We start from the raw sequence: 13,327 nt of genomic DNA, 5'->3' as shown, positions 1-13,327 counted from the left end.
TTGAAGAAAATTGAGAATTTCATTTTCATTTTTCAGCTTTATTGAATTTTCTACAGTCAAATCTTCAATAATTAAAAAATTTAATTTTCTTGGATTTTTAACGGTGGAATTTTTCATCGGTTGAAAATTTAACTGTTAAAATTCCATATAAAACATAAAAATTCAACTATCGAAAATTCAATTTTCAGTTTTCTTACATTTACAGCAGTTGAATATTGAACTGCTAAAAATAAAATGGTCAATATTGGATTTTTTAACTGGAATTTTCAACGGTTGAAAATTGAATAATTGAACATTTCAACTTTAAAAATTTAAGAAAACTGAAAATTAAATTTTCGATAATTTAATTTTTATGCTAAAAATCAATTTATGAAAATTGAATTTTCAATTTTTGAAGGTTTTACAGTTTTCTTCAATTTTATTTTATTTTTAACAGTGGAATTTTCATGTGTTGACAATTTAACTGTTAAAAATTAATATGTAAAATAAAAATTTAACTATCGAAAATTTAATTTTCAGTTTTCTCCAATTCTCAACAATGGAATTTTCAATTTTTGATAAATCGAACTATCAAAAATGAAATTTTCAGTTTTCTTAAATTTAAATCAGTTGAATATTAAAATGCTAAAAATCAAATTTTGATTATTGGAATTTTCAACAGGAATTTTTAACTTTTAAAAATTTAATAATTGAAAATTCCAGTTCTGAAAATAAAATTTTTCGACACTTTAATTTTTATCTTAAAAATTAATTTTTGAAAATTGAATTTTCAACCATTGAAGAATTGACGGTTTTCTTCAATTTTAAATTCTTCAGCTTTCAACAGTTGAAAATTCATTTTTCAGCAGTTAATTATTCAACTGTTGAAAATTGAAGAAACCTGAAAATTAAATTTATAATAGTTTAAAATTCCACCTTGAAAAATTGAAAAAATTACAAAAATGCAATTTTTGAAAGTGGAATTTTCAATGGTTTAAAATTTACCTGTTAAAATTTGAATAGAATTGATCAATGAATTCATTTTCATTTTTCAACTTTTTTGAATTTTCTACAGTCAAATCTTCATTGGTTGAAAATTTAACTGCTAACAATTCATATATAAAATACAAATTAAATTTTCAGTTTTCTTACATTTACAGCAGTTGAATCTTGAACTGCTAAAAATCGAATTATCAATATTGGAACTTATAACAGGAATTTTCAACTGTTAAAAATTGAATAATTGAAAATTCCAGTTTTTAAAATTGAAGAAAACTGAAAATTAAATTTTTAACAGTTTAATTTTTACTATAAAAATTAATTTTTGAAAATTGAAGAAAACTAAAAAATAAATTTACAACTGCTCAAATTTTAACACTTTAAAATCAAACTTAAGCGAATCTTGTATTTTAAAAAAATATAGAAAAAGCCATATCTGCATAATGTTACATGAAAATTTAATTAATTATTTCAATCCACACAACAAAAATTTGTTTAAACAAATTTTTTTCGAAAACGTGTGCTATTTTTGCGATAAAAATTCCAACTCTAATCATTTCTTTCTTAGAACGTGAAGATGACTCAATTGTGAATCGTGTCGACTTTTTTCTTCAACAAGATGAACTGAAATTAACTTGCAAATCCAATGATTCGTTACCAAATTATATCTCATTTGCTCTGTAGTTTAAACGACAAATTTAAGTCTTAAAGCATATTCCATTCCATAATCGCGAGCTTAGCGAATACATGAAAGTATTCGCGTTTTCTGTTTATTTATTTATTTTTTTATCACATACTCTTAATTCTGTATATTTATGTATCGTGGGTGAATTGTTGTCAAATAGTAATCAGAGTTCAAGTGTCTGTCGAAAGAGACTCGTTTGTATATAATTAATATTATCACTAAAGCACATTCTGAAGAAAAAGAAACTGGCACCTCTATCCTAATTGTTATATTAATAACGATATTTTGTTCTTATCGTTTCTCGCTTTCGAAAATTGAGAATTTATCGAAAGCATGAAGAAAAAAAAAGTGATCTTCGATATTACCGTTTGGTGAATTCTAATCAAAGCAAAAAATAAAAACGAAGTAAACTAGCTCGAGCTGGACTGAGTGATAATTGTATAAATTTTCATCCGGGCGTTGAGAGGATGATGGAAAAGGCTGGGAAATTTTCAATCCCAAAATGTGAATGTTTATAACCGGAAGTTTACAATCGTTCGCTTTGATTGTTTTATACAGAGACCTTTTTGAAAAGTGTATGAATTCGCGGAAACTCGACAAAAGGGAATATGTTGATCTATTTTTTAAAGATTCGGTGCCAATTCTGTTATTTCGTATTTTAGAGTAACTTATTACATAATGTAAGTCGTTTTGTATAGCTAAGGATAAGGAGACCAAAATCAAACTTTTGATATTCGCAAAATTTTATTCCCTTTTGTCGTTCTAGAGGGAATATTTATAATACTGGTGAATTGTATTTATAATAATAAAGAGATAAAGAAATTATTGCGCCTTTTAATTATCGATTTGCGCAAAAATAATATTGGGAATGTCCATTGTATTATATGAAAAGAAAAGTATATTTTTAGCACTTGCTCAGAACTGGATACGAATATTAGTTTATCATAACATTATTAACTATTATTTCAATTATGTTTGACTATAAATAGTTACCCCAGTGGGCACAAAAATTGGCGACGTCTTTACGACATCGTTACGACAACTTTACGACATTTTTACGACATCCTATGTCCATGTCGTTAAGTCATCTTTACGATATCGTAAATATGTCGTATGATCTGACGATGTCTTTACGATATCGTGAAGGCACTGTAACGATATGGATATAGGATGTCGTAAAGTTGTCGTAACGATGTCGTAAAGACGTCGCCAAATTTTGTGCCTACTGGGACGTTGTATGTTTTTTAGGAATACGTAATAAATACTTGAATTCTACTTTTAACTGTTTTTAGTATTTTTATTAATCCATTGTTCATATTGTTTTTTTTGTAAACTCATAATATTTATTAGCTAAAAATTCACCTATGTTGTTGAAGATTCGTGTTTTTTTAAGTCAAAAATTCATTCTTTTCCTTGAAAATTAAACTATTTGTTTGAAAATTGACATAAATTATTAGAAATTATGTTGTAGGGAATTAGTATTAACTATATTAATATAATAATGAATAATTTTAGTACGTAAAGTATTAATTTTTAAATTCGAAAATTCAACTTTTCTATTAAAACTTATCTATTTTGTTGACAATTTTTGTCATTTGTTATAAAAAATCGTATTTTTGGTTTAAAATTAATCTTTTTGATTGAAAATTCAAGTTTTTCGTTTAAAAGTTCACCAATTTTGTTAGAAATTTTTGTTTGTTTAATTTTAACAAAAATTTATCTATTCCACTTTTAGTTGAATATTGATGAAAATTTAAGTGTTTGCTTGAAAATTGAACTAAATGGTTAGAAATGATTTTTTAAAAGGAATCTGTATTAATAACATTAATGTAATAAAAATAAATGATTTTAATACCTAAAATATTAATTTTTAAATTAAAAAATTCAACTTTTCTATTAAAAGTCATCTATTTTGTTGATAATTTTTGTCATTTGTTTGAAAAAATGTGTATTTTGTTTAAAAAATCGTATTTTTTCGGATAAAATTAATCTTCTCCATTGAAAATTCATATTTTTCGTTTAAAAATTCATTTATTTTGTTCGTTAAATTTTTTTTTTCAAATTAAACAAAAAAAATTTAACTATTTCACTTTTAGTTGAAAATTGATCTTTTTCTGCTAAAAATGAATCTATTTTGTTGAATATTAATTTTTAAATTTGAAAATTCAAATTTTCTATGAAAAGTAATCTATTTTGTTGACAAATTTTTGTCGTTTGGTTAAAAACTCACTTACTTTTATTAAAAATTCGTTTTTTTTTACGAGGAAAATTAATTTTTTTTTTAAGTTTTAACTGAAAATTTAAGTATTTCATTTTTATTTGAAAATTGATCTCTTTTGGCTAAAAATTCATTTATTTTGTTGTTCAAACATTCATAAAAAAAAATTAACTACTTGTTTCAAATTTGAAGTACATTGTAAGAAGTTAATTTTGTAATTTGAAAATTCAACTTTTCTATAAAAATCAATCTATTTTTTTGGTTTTGAAAAGCCTTGTGGTTTGGTTGAAAAAATGTTTATTTTGTTAAAAAATCGTATTTCTTAGTATAAAATTAATCTTCTAGATTAAAAATTAATATTTTTCGTTTAAAAATGAACTAGTTGGTTAATAGTTCACCTATATTGTTAAAGTTTGTTATATTCGATAAAAAGTAATTTTGTTCGTAAATTTAAACGTAATTTTTATCTTTTCTATGGAAAATTTAACTACTTGGTTGAAAGCTGAACATTGTTAGATATTAATTTTTTAATTTAAAAATTTAACTTTTCCATAAAAATCAATCTATTTTTTTTGAAAATTTTTATGGTTTGTTTAAAAAAAATGTGTTTTTGTTAAAAAATCGTATTTATTGGTATAAAATTAATCTTCTTTATTGAAAACTCATATTTTATGTTTAAAAATTCACTAATTTTGTTAAGAATTTGTGTTTTTTTAAAATAAAAATTAATTTGTTTTAAATTTTCACAAAAATTTAACCATTCTACTTTTTGTTGAAAAGTGATATTTTTCAGCTCAAAATTGATCTATTTTGCTAAACATTCGTCTTTTTTGTTAAAAATTTAAAATTATTTCAAATATTTTTTACGAAATTTAGATTTTTGAACTGTTTTTAGTATTTTTATTAATTCATTGTTCATATTTTTTTAAAACTAATATATTTTTTTAAAGAATGCTGTAGAATAAGAAAAAAATTCATCCATTTGGTTGAAAAATGTGTATTGTGTCTTTTTCAAGATAAAAATGATTTTTTTTTATTTTAACAAAACTTTAACCATTCCACTTTTAGTTGAAAATTAATATTTGTTCGCTAAAAATTCATCTATTTTGTTGAAGATTCGTCTTTTTTAGTAAAAAATTCATCATTTTTCTTGGAAATGTAACTACTTGGTTGAAAATTTACCTAAATTATTAAAAATTATTTTTTAAGAAATCAGTATTACCAATATTAAAAAAATAATAAATATTTTAATACATGTAATATTAATTTTTAAGTCTAAAAATTCAACTTTTCTATTAAATATTATCTATTTTGTTGAAAATGTTTGCCATTTGTTAGAAAAATCTGTATTTTGTTAAAAAATCGTATCTTTTGGTATAAAATTAATCTTTTTGATTGAAAATTCAAGTTTTTCGTTTAAAAGTTCACCGATTTTGTTAAACATTTATTTTTTAGAAATTTTTTTTCTTTAATTTTAACGAAAATTTAACTATTCCACTTTTAGCCGAATATTGATATTTTTAGCTGAAAATTCATCTATTTTGTTGAATATTGGTCTTTTTTGGTTGAAAATTCATCTTTTTTGTTGAAAAATTAAGTGTTTGGTTAAAAATTGAACTAAATTGTTAGAAATTATTTTTTAAAAGAAATCTATTAATAATATTAATGTAATAATAATAAATGATTTTAATACATAAAATATTAATTTTTAAATTGAAACATTTCATTTTTCTATTAAAACTCATCTATTTTGTTGAAAATTGTTGTCATTTGTTTGAAAAAATGTGTACTTTGTTTAAAAAATCGTATTTTTGGTATAAAATTAATCTTTTTCATTGAAAATTCATATTTTTCGTTTAAAAAATTATTAATTTATTTCGTTAAAAATTAATATTTTAAAAAATTTTTAACAAAAATTTAACTATTTCAGATTTAGTTAAAAATTGATCTTTTACAGCTAAAAATGAATCTATTTTGTTGAATATTCGTCTTTTTTAGTCAAAAATTCATCTTTTTTCTTAAAAACTTAACTACTTGGTAGAAAATTGACCTATATTTTTGCAAATTATTTTATAAAAAATCAGTATTAACAATATTAATATAATAATAAATAATTTTAATACATAAAATATTAATTTTTAAATTTGAAAATTCAACTTTTCTATTAAAAGTAATCTATTTTGTTGAAACATTTTTGTCGTTTGGTTGAAGAAATATGTATTTTGTTTAAAAAAATCGTCTTTTTTTGGTATAAAATTAATCTTTTTAACTTGAAATACATATTTTTTGTTTGAAAATGAACTATTTGGTTGAAAACTCACTTACTTTTATTGAAAATTCGTTTTTTTTTTACGATGAAAATTAACTTTTTTTAAAAGTTTTAACTGAAAATTTAAGTATTTCACTTTTAGTTGAAAATTTATCTTCTTCGGCTAAAAATTCATTTATTTTGTTTATTTTGTCTACGATTTTCCATAAATACAAATTTGTTCAAGTTATGTTGCAAGAAATTGGAATCGAAACAATATTATGTAAAAAAAATTCTCTTCTAATCATAATTGTTTATATTATAAACAAATTTACTGTACAAATGCAGTAATCAGGCATTTTTCGACAGAAATAATCGTTTTTTTTTTCTATGTCAACTTTTTTCAATTCGCAAATTTATGATAATTTTAGAAAAATTCATAATTTGTTGATTAATCTTATGATTTTTTAAACAAATTTAATAAAAAATGCATTATTTAGGCATTTCTCGACAGAAAAATTCGGTTTTTTCAATGGCAGTCTTTTCAGTTGGGAACTTCATGACAATTTCAGCAAAATTCATAATTTTTTAATTAATTTTATGATTTTTTAAAAACAAATTTAATAAGCAAATGCATTGTTGGGGCATCTGTCGACGAAAAAATTCTTTTTTGTTTTGATATCTGACTTTTAATTGGCAAGTTGATGATGATTTCAGCAAAATTCATAATTGGTTGATAACTTTTATATATTTTTTTAAAAACAAATGCATTATTCGAGCATCTGTCAATGGAAAATTTATTTTTTTTTCGATATCCTAATTGAAACTCTTGACATAGACAAAAAAGAATTTTTCTGTAGACAAATGCCTAATTAATGCATTTGTTCATCAAATTTGTTTAAAGAAATAATCAAATTTATCAACTTATTATGAATGTTGCTGAAATTCCTATCAAGTTTCCATCTGAAAAGACTGGCATAGATAAAACCGAATTTTTCTGCCGAAAAATCCCCGAGTAATGCATTTGTTTATTAAATTTGTTTAGAATATCATAGGATTAATAAACAAAGGATTAATTTTGCTGCAAATATCATAAAGTTACGAATTTTAAAAAATGTACAACGAAAAAAAACGAATTTTTCCTTCGAAAAATGCCTGATTACTGCATTCCTTCATAGAATTTGTTTATAACATAAAGAATTATCATCTGAAGAGAAATTTTTTTCAATATCATATAATTTCCATTCAAATTTCTTGCAATATAACTAGAAAAAAGGTATGATCATGAAAAATAATAGAAAACATTTTTTCAACAAATAATTTGTTTATAAAAAATTTCTTTGTTTAATTTATAATATTGAAACATCGTTAGCTAATATTATTTGATGAAACTTAGGTGATTTGAACACTTTTCCTGTTATTGACGAGCACTGAATGTGAAATAGATGAAATGACCATTTTTTCATCATATTTGTTTATTTATAAAAAATGGAAAACCTAATTGAAAGTCAGGTTAGATAGCTATCTTAGAAATCTTGACAGCTTTTTTTCAAATTTTTTTTGGTGCAAATCGCTCAATATTTGTGGGTTGTACTTTATTTTGAACCAAAAATGTAATTTTTTCCACTACTATTAATTATGTAAACAGTTTTAATGAAAAAATTAAAAGTTTGGCCTTCATCCTACGAATCACTTTGATTTCGAAGTCAACTAAGAATGTCTATCCGATGATTTTGTTTTCTATGTTGCTTTGCAAATTTACAAGTACAATTAATTATTTAAATAATTTTAATTTAAAACTTTGAAGTTTGGCCTCTTTTCTACGAGTCAATTTGTTCACGGTGTCATTTAAGAATGTCTATCGTATGACTCTTTTCTATATTACTTTGTAAGAACTATTAATTATTTGAAAAATTTTAATTAAAAAATTAAGAGTTTGTCCTTTTTTCTACAAGTAAATTGGTTTACAGAGTTAACTGAGAATGGCTATGTGATGACCCTTTTCTATTTTGCTTTGCAAATTTACAAGCACTATTAATTATTTAAACAATTTTAATGTAAAAATTAAAAGCTTGGCCTTTATCCTACGAATCAATTTGTTTTCAAAGTCAACTAAGAATGTCTATCCGATGAATATTTTCTAGGTTGCTTTGTAAATTTACAAGAACTATTAATTATTTGAACAATTTTAATTTAAAAATTAAGAGTTTGTCCTTTTTTCTACAAGTAAATTGGTTTACAGAGTTAACTGAGAATGTCTATGCGATGATCCTTTTCTATTTTGCTTTGCTAATTTACAAGCACTATTAATTATTTAAACAATTTTAATTTCAGAATTAAAAGTTTGGCCTTTATCCTACGAATCAATTTGTTGTCGAACTCAACATAGAATGTCTGTCCGATGACTTTTTTTCTATATTGCTGTGTAACTTTACAAGCACTATTAATTATTTGAACAATTTTAATTAAAAAATTAAGAGTTTGTACTTTTTCTACATTAAATTTGTTTACGGAGTCAACTTAAAATGTTCATCCGATTACACTTTTCTATATTGCTTTGCAAATTTACAAGAACTATTGATTATTCGAACAATTTTAATTAAAAAATTAAGAGGTTGCCCTTTCTTCTACAAGTCAATTTGTTTACGGAGTCGACTAAGAATGTCTATCCGGTGACTCTTTTCTATATTGTTTTGCAAATTCATGAGAACTATGAATTATATAAACCATTTTAATTTAAAAAATTTTTATTTGGCCTTTTTTCTACAATTAATTTGTTCACGGTGTCAACTAAGAACCCAGTGGGTGCAAAGTTTGGCGACGTCTTTACGACTTTATTACGATATCTTTACGACAACTTTACGATATCCTATGTCCATGTCGTTAAGGTGTCTTTCCAATATCGCTAATAAGTCGTATGATCTGACGATGTCTTTACGATATCGCAAAGACACCTAAACGACATGGACACAGGATGTCATAAAGATGTCGTAACGATGTCGTACAGACGTCGCCAAATTTTGTGCCTACATTAATGTCTACACGATGACTTTTTTCTATATTGCTTTGTAAATTTATAAGAACTTTTAATTATTTAAACAATCTTAGTTACAAAATTAAGAGTTTGGCCTTTTTTCTACAAGTCAATTTCTTTACGAAGTCGACTAAGAATGTCTACCCGGTGACTCTTTCCTATATTACTTTGCAAATGTACAAAATCTATTCTTTATATTAATAATTATAATTTAAAAATTTAAAGTTTGACCTTTATCCTACGGATCAGTTTGTTGGATCCGTGACAAAAAGCCCAAAAGACAAAGCGCCCGCCCAATGAGAGTCGCGCTCCGCGAAAAAGGTCCGCGAATCAGAGAACAAATCGCTTCATCGCGATGGATGTATGTATGAGCACGCTCTTACTCGCTCTCTGATTTGCGGACCTTTTTCACGGAGCGCGACTCTCATTGGGCAGGCGCTTTGTCGTTTGGGCTTTTTGTCACGAATCCAATTTGTTTTCCAACTCAACTAAAAATGTCGATCCGATAATTTTTTTCTATGTTTTGTAAATTTGCAAGAACTATTAATTATTTAAACAATTTTTATTGAAAAATTAAGTTTATGTCCTTTTTTCTACAAGTAAATCTGTTTACGAAGTCAAACAAGAATGTCTATCCGACGAATGTTTTCTATTTGGCTTTGTACATTTACAAGTTATATTAGTAATTTAAACGATTTTAATTAAAAAATTAAGAGTTTGACGTTTATCCTACGAGTTAATTTGTTTTTGAAATCAACTAGGAATGTCCATTCGATGACTCTTTTCTATATTGTTTAGAAAATTTACAAGAACTATTAATTATTGAAAGAATTTCAATTGAAAAATTAAGAGTTTGCTTTTCTTTCTACGCGTAGGCTTCAGATTTTACCATAATTAACTAAGAATATCTTTCCGATGATTATTTTTCTCTGAGGCTTTGAAAATCTACAACTATTAATGATTTAAAAAGTGTTTATTAACATATTTATAGCCTGTATATTTTTTAAGGAAGAGGCATAATTTTTTTAGGGAATGAACTAAAAATGTCTTTCGATGATCATTTTCCACGTTACTTTGTAAATTTGTAATAATAATTAATCATTCAAACAATTTTCATAAACATATTGAGAGTTGGGGTATTATTCAAATTTGTTTACGAAGTTAACTAAGATTGTCTCTGTGATGACTCTTTTCTAAATTATTTCGTTAAATTTACCACAATTATTTATTATTAATTATTGAAAGAAGTTTCATAAAAAGTTTAGAATTTGGCTATTTTTCAAAGAATACGGTCAGTTTTTTTACTAAGGTTTAGTTACAATGCTGCTACATACGTGTTTACTCAGGTACTCGCATTTGCCTAAACATTTGGTCGGATGAGAGGAAAACTGCAGAAAACCACCTCCTGAGTTTAGTCGGGTTTTCAAAATTCGAGTATATAACCCGGTCTTTCGTCGTAACATATGGTACCGATGCGAAGTCACGTATAAATAGAAGTTATTAAAGTAAAAATGATTAACGTGGTATTTTCTTGAACTTAATTTCCAAATAGAATAATTACAAGTAAATTAGTGGGTCGCGCGCGTAAGAGCTTCTAGTTTTGTGAAAAATTCGTCTTCTTTGATTAAATTCAACAAGTAATAAATTCGTTTTTTTTTGCTGTTGAAAATTAATTTTTAAACTGCATATTTAGCTATTTATTTGTTGGGTAAAATTTTTTATTTTTTAGTTGAAAATTTGAGTATTTAGTTAAAAATTAAACTATTTATTTGAAAAATTCACTGCTTGGTAGAAACTTAACTTTTTTGTTTAAAATTCCAAGTGTTGGGTGGAAAATATTCTATTTTGTTGAAAATTCAGCTTTTCGGTAGAAAATTAATCTCATGACTTTGGATTCAACTATTTCGTTCAAATTCGTTAAATATAGTAGAAAATTCGCTTTTTTTGTTCAAAATTAATTTTTTTAATTGAAAATGTAACTATTTCATTTTTGGTTTAAAACTTATACTTTTCAGTAGAAAATTCAACTATTCGGTTCAAAATTCAATTATTTTGGTAGAAAATTCAACTATTTTATTAAAAATTTTACTATTTAAAAAAAACTACTACTAGGTAGACAAAATTAACTTTTTCGTTGGACGTATTTTTTTGAAAATTTGTATGTACAAAATTAATCTTAAAAAAATGTACTTAATTAATTAAAAATTATTTCTTGAAAAAAAGATCCTAATCCATCTTCACTCCATTTGGAATCGAATTGGGGTTCGATTCCCAATGGAGTGAAAATGAAATGATCGATATTGTGTAGATTTTTTGCCTTCATGGTTTGGAGGGTTGATCTACTGTCGGTAAGGTTACCATCTCTCATGATATAACAGATTAACTTTAAATTAATTAATTTAATTAACTAATTTACAAAACGAATCCTTTTTGTGTAGAAAGTTATTCTTCTTTTTCAAAATGCAACATTGTTGCAGTAGATTCAACTATTTAGTTAAAAATTCGTCTTCTTTGATTAAATTCAACAAGTTGAAAATTCAGTTTTTTTGCTTTTGAAAATTAATTTTTAAACTGCATATTTAGTTATTTAATTTTTGTTTAAACAATTTTTTTATTGAAAATTTCTCTATTTAGTTAAAAATTAAAATATTTATTTTAAAAATTAATTGCTTGGTTGAAACTTGACTTTTTTGTTTAAAATTCATAGTGTTGGGTGGAAAATAGTCTATTTTGTTGAAAATTCGGCTTTTCGGTAGAAAATTAATCTTATGACCTTGGATTCTCAACTATTTCGTTCAAATTCGTTAAATATAGTAGAAAATTCACTTTTTTTGTTCAAACTTAATTTTTTAAATTGAAAATGTAAATATTTCATTTTTGGTTTAAAACTTATATTTTTCAGTAGAAAATTCAACTATTCGGTTCAAAATTCAATTATTTTGGTAGAAAATTCAACTATTTTGTTAGAAATTCTACTATTTAAAAAAACTAGCTACTAGGTGGACAATTAACTTTTTTGTTTAAGATTCATAGTGTTGCGTGGAAAATATTATATTTTGTTGAAAATTCGGCTTTTGGGTAGAAAATTAATCTTGTTTTTTAAAAATTCAACTTTCTTGCAGTAGACTCAATTATTTTGTTAACAATTTTGTTTCTTGTTGAATTTAACTCGATACAGTTTTTTTCTAGGCCTAATTTTTCATTTAATATTTAGCTATTTTGTTTTTGGTTCAAAACTGATCTTTTTTGGTTAAAAATTCAACTATTTAGTTAAAAATTAAATAATTCATATAAAAAAGTAAATACTTGGTAGAAAATTAACTTTTTTGTTGAAAGTTCGTCATTTTGGGTATAAAATTAATCTTCTTTTTTGAAAATTCAACTATTTATTTTCAAAATTCACTACTTAGCAAAAAATGTACTTTTTGTCGAAAGTCAATAATTTCGGGTTTCCACAATTTCTAGTATTATTCAAAGCTAAAATTATTAGCAATGATGAAAAATGGTTTAAACAATGATTTTTATTAACATTAATGAACTTCACTCTATTAGAAAATTGGAAATTTTTTGAAAAAACTGCTACTTCCTATCTTTATTCTAAGTAAGAGAAAATTGCTAAAAACAATAATAAATTGTTTAAATAATTTATGTAAAAATAGAACTATCAGTATAAAGGAGTATGATATTTATTAGCAACAACTTGAATTTTTTTAAATGCAAAAAAATAATAATTAGCTCCAAAAACTCGGAAAACCCATTTTTTCACTCCTGGTGTTTTCTAGGGACCCTATTAAACAGACTTATGGAGGTGATATTATAAAAGTAATATTTTATTCGTATTCCAAGGCTAATTTTTAAAAGAAATGTTGAGTTTAAACTCTATTCAGCTGTTATTGGCAAATCTGAATTAAATTTACAAAAACGTCTTTTTTTCTTATACGAAATACGCCAAAACGCCACTACCGCACAGTGGGGTGAAATCGGAAAACGAGGTTCAAAATGACATTTAGAACGCAATTATGCACCGATTTTAGATTTTTTTTTTTTTGAAAAATTCAGAAATAATTTTTTCAGAAAATGGTGAGAGTAGATTTTTTATTTTTTTGTTTATTTAATTTTTATTTTAATGCAAACATCGAAAAAAATGTCGATTTTTCTAATTTC

The sequence above is a fragment of the Belonocnema kinseyi genome, chromosome 4 (assembly GCF_010883055.1).
Source record: "Belonocnema kinseyi isolate 2016_QV_RU_SX_M_011 chromosome 4, B_treatae_v1, whole genome shotgun sequence".
NCBI classification, from domain to species: domain Eukaryota; kingdom Metazoa; phylum Arthropoda; class Insecta; order Hymenoptera; family Cynipidae; genus Belonocnema; species Belonocnema kinseyi.
This window is presented reverse-complemented; position numbering follows the sequence as displayed.